The sequence below is a fragment of the Gadus macrocephalus genome, chromosome 23 (genome assembly GCF_031168955.1).
Source record: "Gadus macrocephalus chromosome 23, ASM3116895v1".
Lineage (NCBI taxonomy): Eukaryota > Metazoa > Chordata > Actinopteri > Gadiformes > Gadidae > Gadus > Gadus macrocephalus.
The window spans coordinates 1,335,890-1,349,995 of record NC_082404.1 but is presented as its reverse complement, the minus strand read 5'-3'; the positions used below and the strand labels follow the sequence as shown (position 1 = coordinate 1,349,995).

Sequence of the window (14,106 nt, the reverse complement as noted above, 5' to 3'; positions counted from 1 at the left end):
GCCGCCACCATGAGGCCAGACTGAGACCTGAGGCTAGCCGCCACCATGAGGCCTGTACTTGCCCCCTGGAGGCGTGAGAGGGGAGACCATTGGGGTGCTCACATTCAAACAAGATTACAACAGCCCTGCAGTTCACACAATATAAACCCAGCTCAAATGACACTAAATGCCTCCTACTCAATGTATTTTCCTTGAATAATTGTATCTTTCCTTCAACTACTACCAGTGTACCGAGTAGAACATTTATTTGATAGAAAAATAGTCTGTAGAAAAACAGTTTGTTTTCAATGGAATTTGGATGTTGATGTGCCTTTGTGCTATTCTGCTATCACATTAAAGGAAGCTATGGTGAGAAGACTTAGGGCCCTATCTTGCATCCGGCGCAAGTGACTTAGTCACTGGCGCATGTGTCGTTGCTAGTTTACAACTGGCGCAGAGCGTTCTTTTCCCACCACCGCCACTCGCCGGTAAATTAGGGATTGATCATGCGCCCCAAGGGGCGGTTCGGCGGAAGGAGGAGGCGTGTTCTGGCGCAAACGGTATTTTGCCGTTTCTGAATACCATTGCGCTACTGACCAGGAAATACCTGGTTTAAAGTCAGTGGCGCGTTGTTCAGATGCTATTTTAAGGGCGCATGCATACATGCGCATGCGATGCATACGGATTGCTTGTGCACCTCGCGCATACACTTTGCCTCTCCCATCTACCTAGCCGCACATTCTTGGTAAATTATTTGGGAAAGAACAGCTGATGCAGCGGTAATAAGTTGTACTTTTAAATCAATGCATCTGCAAACACCGTACAGCAAACACATATTTTCTTGACAGAGACATCGTATTTCTTGACAGAGACACCTACATGCCCATAACTTTTAGGATTGATGAGTATTTGATCGTGAAAAACATTGTTTTACCGCGAGTGAAACCTGTTAAGCCCCGGCAGTATTTTGTTTTTTTTCGCCTATACACATACCCAAATGGAAAAGCTTATAACACAGTAACCCTAAGTCCTAGATGGATGTATGATACTTCATTTGAAAGCTGACAAGCTCTAGTTTCTGGAGATATGTTTATTTGGCATGTATCAAAACCTAAATGACATCAGTTCAAACATGGCTCTAAAGCTATTTTTTTGTCTTCGAAAATAATAGGTCATAATTGAACTACAATAACTAGGATGTGCTTTATGTAAGGCATATGGCAATATGCCAAATACCTTCTACATCATGCCAACTACACCTGGAAGAAATTTTGGAGTTCTAGGCCTAAACCTTTGGGAGTTAATGGAGTTTTTATGGTGTGTTGTCACTGGCGGCACAAACCTCTCCAAAATGTCTCCAAATGGCCAAATTGTGCCAAATGCATTTACTCACTTCTGTGACACTGGAAACATTACTGAAGCATTTTGGTGACTATAAAACCTTTCTCCGTGATTCAAAACATAATTTTTTCACACATTCATTTGATATGGCCATATTGAGATATTGTCATGTGATGAGACACTGTACATAAACAGAATGATTGTATTGCTAGCTTGACGCAGTGTTGACGCAGCTTTATATCTCGGCTCATACGTATCACACCTGGACACGCCTGGCAGCGTTGGAAAGGTAAACTCATTGGCTAGAAGCCCAAGTGATTGATATATCAATAGCCAATACGGTGTCCCTATACTAAAGCCGCGTAACAAAGTAAACAAAGCCCATTGGCCCTTCGAACTGGGAGCGCTCCATCTACTTCACGGGCTGTACCGGGGTGAAAACTGAACAGAAAAAGACGGGGACACTTTTACTTTGTAGCCAGCAAAGTGATGAAAACAAGCATACCCAACAACTCCATACTGGCGGTAGAGAAAATATCGATACGAGTGCGAACGTCTGGATGTTAGTTGACGAACAAAGTTTGGAGATGGTAAACAAATGGACTTTACACGACGATATTCACAAGCTGGAATAATTTTATGAAAAACCATTTGGATGCTTTTGATCAGTGGATTCCCACGGACAATTGGAATATAAATAATTGAGGAATGGACACATATTACGGTTCTCAGATTGCTTCAAAGGTAGGGAGTCGCTCTGTTTTTTGGCATTTACGGTTTACCATGCTGGTAAATATCAATGATTGATGGTTTTGTGCTCATGATTTATAGAAAAAACAACCGGATGAATAAATTGTGGAGATTCTACCCTTTCTAACGACGTATAGAATGTCTGTAATGATGAAAGTTGAAGCGGGTTATGTCGCTCCGTAGTGGAAACATATCGTCAACAAACCAAAATCGCCCACCGGTGGGCGAATGGGGCTTAAGAGGTTAAAAAGAATGAATGAATGCGGGCGCGCGTGTGTGCTCTGTTTAAACACACGCAAACGAAACACGTAACGCATAATACAATCAATGGCAATGTCTATTACCGCGGGGACACATCATGCATATTAGGATAGCATACAATACTGATAAGAAACAGTTTATAATGTATTGCGTATATCATTAAATAGAACCACAGTTACCGCATATCATATGTTATATCATATACGTTTTCTTTGCCGAAATTTATTTGAGGACTCAGTATTTCTGAAGTTGTGGAAGAAAACCCCTTATTCCATGTGTGAATTAGGCCATATTATTTGGCAATAAACTGAGCCATTTGCAGTTTGAAATTCATGTGCATCTGTCTCATCGGAGACTGCAGACGCGCTGTCAAAATATCAACTCGTCCGATTCAAATGCGCTCATGGCTCTTAAAGGGGATGGGAGCTGGCACTCTCATTGGTTTGTTGGACGTTACGCCCAAACCACACCTACGGGTAACTAGGCTGCTTCAGACCAACCCTTTTGACACTCGCGCCGCGACGCAAGTGTCATTTATCCGCCTGTAAAATAGCGATAGCGCGGTAGAACCGCCGACAAAGCTACTTGCGCTTTGCGCTTCCCACTTGCGTTTCAGACCGTTAAAATAGGGCCCTTAATGTATAATGCATTTGCACATGTTTAATTTGGTGCTTTATGTGACTGACTGCTCACAGACTGACTGAAAACCTATTTAAAGTTGCTCATTCAAGACAAACGTGGATCTCTGACACCAAAGGCATACCAAAAAAAGAGGGTGAGCCGAGCTGTCAGTAGAGGGGACATATTGGTGAGGTTATCACTATTAAATACAATCAGATAGGACTTCTACTTTTATGAAAAGGGCTTAATAGAGAGATTACTAAGAGGTTGCAAAGTCTTCTGTTGCTTTTGGCTAATGCTTTGCTGAATGAATGCATAAAATGACATTTTGAAATTATCCAAAAATAAGCGTTAAAAAGAAATGGGAAAGTGTGACATTTAATATAATGTGAAAAATATGTGTGATGTAAGAGTAATTGGTTTTGTCTCCAGCACCCACTGAGTTTGTGGGGAGCTACACCCAGTCTCCTCACCTCTGTAAATCAATACATACACACCTTCTCTCAATTGAACATTGGATATGAATTATTAAATTGTCCTGACAATCTTTTTAGCCAACTTAAAGGGAAAAGACGTTAAACACATCAAAGATCTGTGTGAGCCATGATAGCCTTCACACCCAATTAATTGATTGAAAACTTTATTGAACAACAATTAACAGAAGTAACAGGCTGAGACCGTAGGCTCCTCCATCGTGGCAGGTGAATTCATGGATTTCTTTGAGAATAAGATTCAACCGATTAGAGAGGAAATTGATGCTTGCCGTGCAGCTTGTCCTACACATCCTGCGGGGCAGGATGGGGAACTCTGACGCAACTCTCCTGGAGTTCAAGGCAATTCCTCTGGTGGAACTTGAAAAGGTGATAAAGGCATCGAAACCATAAACTTGTGTGTTGGATCCTCTCCCTTCCAAGGTTCTCAAAGAACTTCTTCCCACGGTGGGGCCTGCAATCCTCTCGCTTATGAATCTCTCGCTTTCAACAGGAATTGTTCCCTCCATTTCAAAGCTACGGTGATAAAACTGCTACTCAAAAAGCCTGGCCCAGTTGCTGAATTAGTAAGGAACTATCGGACTATATCGAACCTTACTTCCTGTCCAAGGCACAGGAAAGGATTGTAGCAAAGCAAATCGTCGATTATCTGACGATGAACAATCTCTTCAGACCTTTCCAGTCGGGGTTCAGGAATTTCCACTCAACTGAAACTGCTGTTACAAGTGTAGCCCTGTACAAAAACCACAAGTTACAGAGCATAAAAAATAATTAACAGTATAATAAAATGCTGTGTTTAATGTTCATAAATAAATAGAGTTCATAATAATAAAATGGGTTAAAATGTGTGCGTGTTAAAAGCATAAATATAATACGTTTAATAAAACTATTTACAGTTAAAAGATAAATTAATGTAAAGGTCTTTAAGTTTATCAAGTCTAAAATATTTGTGAATTCAGGATATAAAAGAGAAAGAAACCTGACCGGACTGAGAGCTAAGAGGAGGCATCGTAGTGTGGGAAGTTGTAGTTTCCTACAACGAGCCCAGGCCCAGTCTTATTGTATTAACCACTCTAGATTTATTATTTAACTACATGGGACAAGGGTTACATAAATGGAGGCCCCGCTGGGATAATATTAAAACTAAAATGAATTAGACAAGCAAAAGTAACATGACCCCACAACTTTAAGAGCATTTATTTAAAGTAACGTGCTAACAGTAACTAGAAGTAATTAAAGTAAAGTACAACAATGGCAGTCCTAGCAAACAGTCCATCACAACGTGAGCTAATTAACTGGTGCAAAGGAGAATCAATAGATTTAAAGCATGCCTTCCTGTTACATGGAGTGCCTGAAGGTGTTTCAAGAGAAGACATTGAAGAAACAGCAGGGACCATCAAAGCTTGGGGAAGAGTTAGAGTTAAGGGAAAAATGTTTCACCATCAACAGCAATCGCTGATGGTCGACCCCTCTAAAATCCCACCTGAGATAATGCCTATAAGTGGAGGAAGTAGTTGGAAAACTGTCTGCTACACAGAGCCTCAGCTTGATAACTTTGAAGAGAAGCTACTTACCTTTTTGCAGAGTGAAGGGAGAACCTTGGAGGACATCCAAGGTCTATGTTCCCCCACCAAAGAAAGTAAAAGCAACCCTGAAGACATCATCCGTGCAGTTGGTGATGTTATGAGCAGAACAAACAAACAACCTGACAGTCACCCATACAGACGTCTGCGGACATTCTCCGGGATCAGTCCCACTCCCACTGGAGAAGAGACCTTAGACAACTGGTTGGAGCAAGCAACACTCTTAGTAGAGGAAGTTGAGTGCTCGGACAAAGAGAAACGACGTCGGATACTGGAAAGTCTCAAAGGGCCCGCCTTTGAGATCATTCAAGCTGTGCGTATGACTCAACCTGATGCTAGCCCACGTGAGTACATAGAGGCTATAGAGAGCATTTTTGGTACAGTAGAGTCCTCAGAAGAACTATATCTGTCGTTCAGAGCCCTCCACCAACAGCCTGGTGAGCGTCTGTCTGAGTTCCTACGAAGAGTAGAGAGATCTCTTGTCAAAGTAGTACAAGGAGGTGGCTTACCTGTTAGCGCTGCCAACAGCACTCGTTTAGAGCAGCTTCTTAGAGGGTCCACCTCTGAACTCATGTTGTTACAGTTGAAAATTAGGGAGCGGAGTAGTAATCCCCCTACATTCTTGAACCTGTTAAGAGAAGTGATGGAAGAGGAAGGTCGCCAGTCAGCCAGACAAAGCCAAGTGTCACACCTGCGTCCTCAGCGTGTACGCACCGTCCAAGCTGAAAAGGAGAAAGAACCTGAATCAGTCTCTAGGAGTGAACTGCAAGCTCGGATTCAAGAATTGAGAGCGCAGTTAGAGCAGAGAAGCAACCCACAACCTCAGCCACCATCTGATGAGTCCTTTAACGGTCTTACAGAGAAACAAAAACAGAGAAATGAGTCACAGAGTGAACTGCAATCACTAAAGAAACAAGTGAAAGCACTAGAAAGTAAAATGAGTGTAATGGCAGTGAATTACACATCAGAACAAACACCCCAGCCACACCGATACAAAGCAGCTACGGGTTACAAGCCCGCTCATTCCAGAGTCTCCTCTCCCCGACAAGACAATGATGAGTTTTTCTGTTATCGGTGTGGGGAAAATGGCCACATAGCCACCAGATGTACTGCCCCTGAGAATCTTCAGAAAGTCATCAGAAAGCTCATACGCTTGGCGCGTGTTTCCCCTCTTTCCCACAAAGAGAACCCGCAGCCTGCAGCTGAAGAACACTGTGTAGCTAGAACCAATAAGGTTGAAGTCCCAGAGAACAACACTGACTTACCTGAAGGTCTTGTAGGTCCATCATTTATTCACACCATCAAAATTAATGATGTAGCCTGCGATGCTCTCATCGACAGTGGGTCTAATGTGACTATCATCTTTGAAAGCTGGTATAACCAACACTTACTTGATGTCCCGATAAAACCCCTCTCTGGCCTTGGACTCTGGGGCCTTGCTGACACTGAGTATCCTTACAAAGGATATGTTGTTGTTGAGATGGAGTTTTCAGAAGAGATCACTGGTGTGACGGGACGAGTAGAAGTGCTCGCCTTGATTTGTCCTGAGCCAAGAAACCAACAACAAACCCCTGTGGTGGTTGGAACCAACACATCTCTGTCCCGCCGCCTATGGGAACTGGCAAAGACAAAAGGTGACGAGAACACTGTGTACTCAATGAGAATTCAGTCTGTTTATGCCCCGGTTAAAGCACAAGAGCAGTCAACAAAAAATGAAGTCTTGGGACAGATAAAGTGGGAAGGACCCGGTTCACTCTCCATTGCTCCAGGTGCAAAGTACTATGCAACGTGCAAAGTGGAAAGACAGAGTGCCCCGTCCAAGGATCTTGTACTGATTGATGCACCCACTGACCAGTTGCTCCCCAACAGTTTGCTGGTACAGCCTGGTGTGCTCTCAGACGCCAACATAGACAACAACAGTTTCACTGTCCTCATTCAAAATGAGTCCAAAAAGACAACTTCAATCCCAGTTGGGACCGTTGTTGCTGAGATGTATGCTGTGGACACAGTTACCCCAGTCAGGCCTTCCGACCTCACAGCTGAAACCATAGACCCAAGTCTCTTTAATTTCGGAGACTCTCCCATTCCCAAAGAGTGGAAGAGTCAGCTTCAGCAGAAGTTAGCTGAGAGGCGGAATGTTTTCTCACTGCATGAGTGGGAGGTTGGTCGTGCAAAGGGTGTTGAACACCACATACGCCTGCATGACCCCAGACCCTTCAGGGAAAGGTCAAGGAGACTAGCCCCTGCAGACATAGACGATGTGCGGCGGCACATACAACAACTGCTGGCAGCTGGAATTATCACAGAGTCCCGTAGCCCATACGCCTCACCGATCGTTGTAGTTCGCAAAAAGAATGGGAGTATAAGAATCTGTATAGACTACAGAACACTCAACAACCGCACCACACCAGACCAGTACACAATGCCACGCATTGACGACGCCTTGGATTCTCTATCCGGCAGCCAATGGTTCTCAGTCCTAGATCTGCGCAGTGGCTATTACCAGATAGAGATGGCTCCGGAGGACAAAGAGAAGACAGCGTTCATTTGCCCTCTTGGTTTCTATCAATTTGAGCGCATGCCACAAGGAATCACAGGAGCGCCGGCAACGTTTCAGCGCTTAATGGAAAAAGCTGTTGGTGATATGCATCTTCTGGAAGCTCTCGTGTACTTGGATGATATCATCATTTTCGGCAAGACACTTGAAGAGCATGAGCAACGTCTTTTCAAGGTACTGGATCGACTAGAGGAGGTCGGATTGAAGGTTTCTATTGACAAATGTCAATTCTGCCAGCCTGAGGTTAGGTATGTGGGTCACATCGTTTCTGCTAATGGAATAGCTACTGATCCAGACAAAGTGGAAGTAGTCAAGCATTGGAAAGAGCCCACTCACCTGAAACCTCTGAAGTCCTTCCTCGGATTTTGCAGTTACTATCGGAGGTTCATTGCAAATTACTCTGCCATTGTCCGTCCTCTTTCTGAGCTCACCAAGGGTTATGCCCCCACTTGGAAAGACCCCAATTTCAAAAAGAGTGTTGACCCAAGCAAAGTCTATTTCAAGCCATCAGAGCTTTTCGGAGAACGGTGGACTCAGGCCTGCCAGGTCGCTTTTGAGCGTATCCGTGACTGTTTGGTCAATGCCCCAGTGTTAGCATTCGCTGACCCCACTAAGACGTACATCTTACATGTGGACGCCAGTATGAATGGCCTAGGCGCTGTCCTGAACCAGGAATATCCTGAGGGCCTCAGACCAGTAGCTTTCGCCAGTCGGAAGCTTAAAGACTCAGAGCACAACTATCCAGTCCATCAATTGGACTTTCTGGCATTAAAATGGGCTGTCGTGGACAAGTTTCACGATTACTTGTATGGAGCTAAGTTTACTGTAAGAACTGACAACAACCCATTAACATATGTGTTGACCTCTGCCAAACTCAGTGCAGTCGGACATCGTTGGCTCGCTGCCCTTGCCACCTACGAGTTCACCATCCAATATCGACCTGGGAGGCAAAATATCGATGCTGACTTGTTGTCTCGACAATACTCTCCAGAGGAGGCTAAAGAGTGGACTAGTGTCCCACCTGCTGGCATCAAAGCCCTCTGCAAGCAAGCCTGCATCAGTGGAGAGGCTGATGTGCCCGACAGATTGGTGGACCAGTTGGGAGCTCCTGCTGCAGCTGTACCAGAAGCTTATGTGTTCCCAGTGAACCTTAGCATGAACGTGCTGGATCAGCTAAGTCCGAAAGATATCCAGGCATCACAAGACATGGACCCAACAATTGGGCCATTAAAGAAGGCACTGGAAAAGAATAAAGGGCTGACACGCTCAAAAAATGATTCACCTGAGACTGTGTTGCTCTTGCGCGAAAGCCGAAAGTTGGAATTAAAGGATGGATTACTCTACAGAGTAAAAGAAAAAACATGCGGAAAACAGATCAAACAACTTGTCTTACCAGCCAGATACCGCCCAATGGTGTTAAGGTCTCTACATGATGAGTGCGGACACATGGGAATGGAACGCACTACCGAACTGATCAAAGACAGATTTTATTGGCCGCGAATGACAGCTGAGGTCGAGCAGTACATTCGAACCTGTGGTAGATGTATCTCCAGGAAGACACTCCCTCAGCATGCCTCGCCTTTGAATCAAATAACAAGTAATGGCCCTTTAGATTTAGTCTGCATTGACTTTTTGCAGATAGAGCCTGACTCTAGAGGTGTTGCTAATGTGTTAGTAGTGACAGACCATTATACACGTTACGCACAAGCATTTGCTACAAAAGATCAAAAGGCTATCACCGTTGCAAAAGTATTGTGGGAGAAGTATTTTGTGCACTACGGCCTACCTGCACGGATACACTCGGATCAAGGACGAGATTTTGAAAGTCGCCTGATCGAAGAACTCTTGTCCATGCTTGGGGTTCGGAAGTCAAGAACATCCCCCTATCACCCACAAGGGGACGCACAACCAGAAAGGTTCAATAGAACACTTTTAGCAATGCTTGGTACCCTGGACACTGTAAAGAAACAAAGTTGGAGTCAACATATCAACCACCTGGTACATGCATACAATTGCACCAAGAATGATTCCACAGGATACTCCCCTTATCATCTCATGTTTGGAAGGGAGGCCAGGTTACCCATTGACATCTGTTTTGGGATCTCGCCAAATGGTGAAAGTGAAACCTCCTACCAACAGTACGTCGCCAGGATGAGGAAAGAGTTACAAAAAGCCTACCAACTGGCATCTGACGCTGCTACAAAGAGTCATCTGAAAAACAAAGCTCGCTATGACCACCGTGTGAGAGATTCACCTTTGGGGAAAGGTGACAGAATTCTCATTCAGAATTTGGGTCTAAAAGGCAAGCATAAACTCCAAGATCGATGGAAATCAACACCATATGTTGTGGTGGAGAAGTTGCCTAATCTGCCTGTTTACAAGGTCAAACCAGAGCATGGTACAGGTGTGGTAAAAACTCTTCATCGAGACCACCTGTTGCCCATCGGGTACATGGTTAGGTTGTCTAACCAATCAGATGATACAAACTCTGCTCGGAGACCTGTAACAAGAGCTCAACTTACCCGGAAACATCTAAAAACCAAGTCTGAAGAAAGTGACACAGAGTCCTCAGGCTCAGAGTTTGAAACTGTCCACAATCCTCCAGATTTTGATGTGGATGAGGTCAGGAAACAATTAAACATGATAAATCAACCTGTGGAGGATGAACAGAGTCAGAGTTCTGAAGAAAGTGAAAACTCTGAAGAGGAAAACTGTGAAGCTGCAGAAAATCAACAACTTACAGAAACAGAGTATGAGGAACCGCCTGAAGGTGCTGCACCTCCTCTGTCACACTCTTATGTCCAAGAGACATATACTGAATCTGCGGAAGATTTGCAAGATTCAGAAGAGGGAGCAAGCTCACCTCTGTTAAACAGAGCCAGACGTGATAAAGTTGCTAAAAGCGCTAGAAGTGAAAGTGAAAGGTCTTCTACAATCCGGAAATCCCTGAGAAAACCAAAGCCATCTATGAGATTCACTTATGAGAAACCTGGTTATCCATCTTGTGAACCAGTTACCATCATGCACCATGTCATGGTCATCCAACTCAAGTTAAACCCTCCAAACCAAGACAACGAATCAAGGAAAAAGTCCAAAACATCCAAAAGCTACATGGAGGAGGAGAACAAAAAACACCCTTCCAAGTTGAAGAGAGACAAAAGGTGTGATGAGGACATCTACACGTTCAGAAGAGGGAGGGTGTAGCTCTGTACAAAAATCTTCCAAGTTAAAGAGAGACAAAAGGTGTGATGAGGACATCTACACGTTCAGAAGAGGGAGGGTGTAGCCCTGTACAAAAACCACAAGTTACAGAGCATAAAAAATAATTAACAGTATAATAAAATGCTGTGTTTAATGTTCATAAATAAATAGAGTTCATAATAATAAAATGGGTTAAAATGTGTGCGTGTTAAAAGCATAAATATAATACGTTTAATAAAACTATTTACAGTTAAAAGATAAATTAATATAAAGGTCTTTAAGTTGATCAAGTCTAAAATATTTGTGAATTCAGGATATAAAAGAGAAAGAAACCTGACCGGACTGAGAGCTAAGAGGAGGCATCGTAGTGTGGGAAGCAGTTAAGTTTTATCGTGAGGTCGACTACTCGTGGTCCTGATTTAAACTTCTTTGTGACCTGCAAAAAGGAGCTGGACGTTGGAGAGAGAGGGGTTTCCAGCAGATGGCCCTGCTGTTTTCTGTGTTTTCTTCCTTGTGACTTCGCCACCGCCATTGCCCACGTGTGTGTTTGGATTGCCACCGCCATTGCCATTATCTTCGTGAGAATATCATCCCCCAATCCCTTTCTGCCCCTACTAATTACACCCTGGATTTCGTGAGTACTGATTTACACATTGCACGTGCTTTTATTTTGAGCTCAACGCTGAGTGAAGCGGCCAGTACAGTTTTTAGGCCCCACCGCACACAAGCTTCAACTAACAGGCCTGCAACGGGTTAACCTCATTTAAAGTGTCTTGTTAATTTGATTGTGTGTGGTACATTGAGTTTGCATTGTTGTAAATTGGAGAATCCCGTGCATCTGATTTTATTTATTTTATTTGTTTATTTGTTTTCTTTTCCTAAAATACATTCGAATAGTATTTCATTTTCTTGAATAAATATGTGATTGAATACTTTTACATTTAAAATACAGTTGTGGTGGTCATTTATTAAAATTATCCAACAGTAACATATGAATCAAAGTTGTAGTTTCCTACAACGAGCCCAGGCCCAGTCTTATTATATTAACCACTCTAGATTTATTATTTAACTACATGGGACAAGGGTTACATAAGAGTTGTAAATGACATCCTTCTTGCTTTGGATAAAAATACAAGCTCAATGCTTGTGCGGCTGGACCTGAGTGCTGCGTTTGACACGATCGACCACAGCACCTTTCTTCACCGTCTTGAGCACTATGTTGGTTTCGGGGGTAAGGCTCTTGGTTGGCTTAAAGGGACTCTCACCTTTGTTGCATTTCAGAATTACGGCACATTCAAATCATCCCGCCTTCCTCCAAGGCCCAACCAACTAAGCGTTATTTTACTAAGAGTACTGTAACGACCTCGCCGGTGACATAATGATGTCGAGTCATTAGTAGTTGAAGGTAGTTTTAATGAACCAAAACCAGGTCACTGAAACCCGTAACATTGTAACCAATGGCAGAAAACCGACACAAAACAAACCCCGGTTACCCCAGCAACCCCCAACACGGTCTCACTCGCGTGCAGGCCCCCACCCTCCTGTTCTTCCAAGGCCCTCCCCCAGCTGACCTAATGATTCGCCCCCACGCTGATTGACAAGAAGAACATTACAATACATGCACATAGAACAACTGGCATAACGGACAACGAAATATAATGTAACACATAACACACAAAGTATTTAACTGTCCCAGGGTCGCTACAGTACAAAAGTTCTAGACTCCCATGGGTTATGTTTAGACTCCCATGGGTTATGTTTAGACTCCCAGGGGTCATAATATCTACCATCCTGGAGCTCCAGATTAGCGGGACAACGTCGCGTCTGAGCCCGAAATGGGTCCCGTAATCGGACTGAGTGTGGCGGTTGGTTGCCAACGGTCTGGAGGTCTTCCTGGAGCTCCAGAGTAGCGGGACAACGTCGCGTCTGAGTCCGAAATGGGTCCCGTAATCGGACTGAGTGTGGCGGTTGGTTGCCAACGGTCTGGAGGTCTTCCTGGAGCTCCAGAGTAGCGGGACAACGTCGCGTCTGAGTCCGAAATGGGTCCCGTAATCGGACTGAGTGTGGCGGTTGGTTGCCAACGGTCTGGAGGTCTTCCTGGAGCTCCAGAGTAGCGGGACAACTTCGCGTCTGAGTCCGAAACGGGTCCCCTAATCGGACTGAGTGGTGCGGTTGGTTGCCAACGGTCTGGAGGTCCTGAGAATCATCCAGGGGAGCGGGACCACTTGGCTTCTGAGGCCGAATCGGGTCCCCTTGTCGGACTGAATGGTGCAGTTGGTGGCCAACAGTCTGGAGGTCTTCCTGAGGCTCCAGGGGAGGGTAACTCTCTGAGTCCGAGTCCGAGATGAGTCCCCTAATCGGACTGAATGGTGCAGTTTCAGTACGCCGTGGACCACTTTGGTCTGCCATCGTCAGTCGCTACGGTCGCTACTCGCTACTGTCTGCCGTGGAATCAAAACAAACCCTCTAGTTGAGGACGCGCCTTGATGACGCGGGCCCGAATGCGCCACAAGAAGCAGACGGAAAACCTTATCTATCCATGCAGCAAACAGACAGGTCTGTCGGCCAATAAGGTAATTCGGTCCGAAGAATTGTATTGGTTGAAGTTTTCACTAAATATTATGAGAGTAAAATAATTGTTTGTTTTTACTCCTGGTGGGTCTGTCTTGCATATTAGAGTGTTATTACCTTATTAATACCAATTTAACCTTATCCAAAAAAAGTGTAAAAATGCAACAAAGGTGAGAGTCCCTTTAAATCGTACATCACAGATAGAACCCAATTTGTGCTCCATGAGGGTTCAGAATCAAAGCACTGCAAACTACGCTTTGGCGTACCACAAGGGTCGGTCCTTGGTCCGTTACTTTTTGCAAACTACATGCTTCCCCCTACAGGCTTCGGAATTAGTTTCCACTGCTACGCGGAAGACACCCAGCTCTTCATTCCTGTAGATTCAGGGGACTCGGCCCAGATCCAGAGGGTTGAGTCCTGTCTGGCTGCGGTGAAGGGCTGGATGTCACAAAGCTTCCTACAGCTTAACACTGGGAAGACAGAGCTGATAATTATCGGCTCGAGGCTGGACCGGAGAGAGTTTGAGGATGTCTCACTGTGGTTGGATGGCCTCGCCATCCCACAGAGTGCATCCTTCAAAAATCTTGGTGTCCTGTTTGACCATCAACTGTGCTTTGCCCTACATGTTAGAAGTATAACTAGAATTGCCTTTTTCCATCTGAGAAACATTACAAGAATTAGACCAATGTTATCTTCAGCGGATGCATAGACACTGATTCATGCATTTCTTTCGTCAAGACTGGATTATTGC

At 44.4% G+C, this 14,106-nt stretch overlaps 1 long non-coding RNA gene across 1 annotated transcript; it reads right to left on the bottom strand.

Annotated features, from left to right (window-relative positions):
- Positions 1-922: 922 nt before the first annotated feature.
- On the bottom strand, positions 923-13,539 carry LOC132452566 (uncharacterized). Its single transcript, XR_009524407.1, has 2 exons — positions 12,148-13,539; positions 923-1,115 (listed from the first exon to the last, which is right to left on the bottom strand). It is a non-coding gene; the product is annotated as an uncharacterized LOC132452566 (long non-coding RNA).
- Positions 13,540-14,106: the final 567 nt, after the last annotated feature.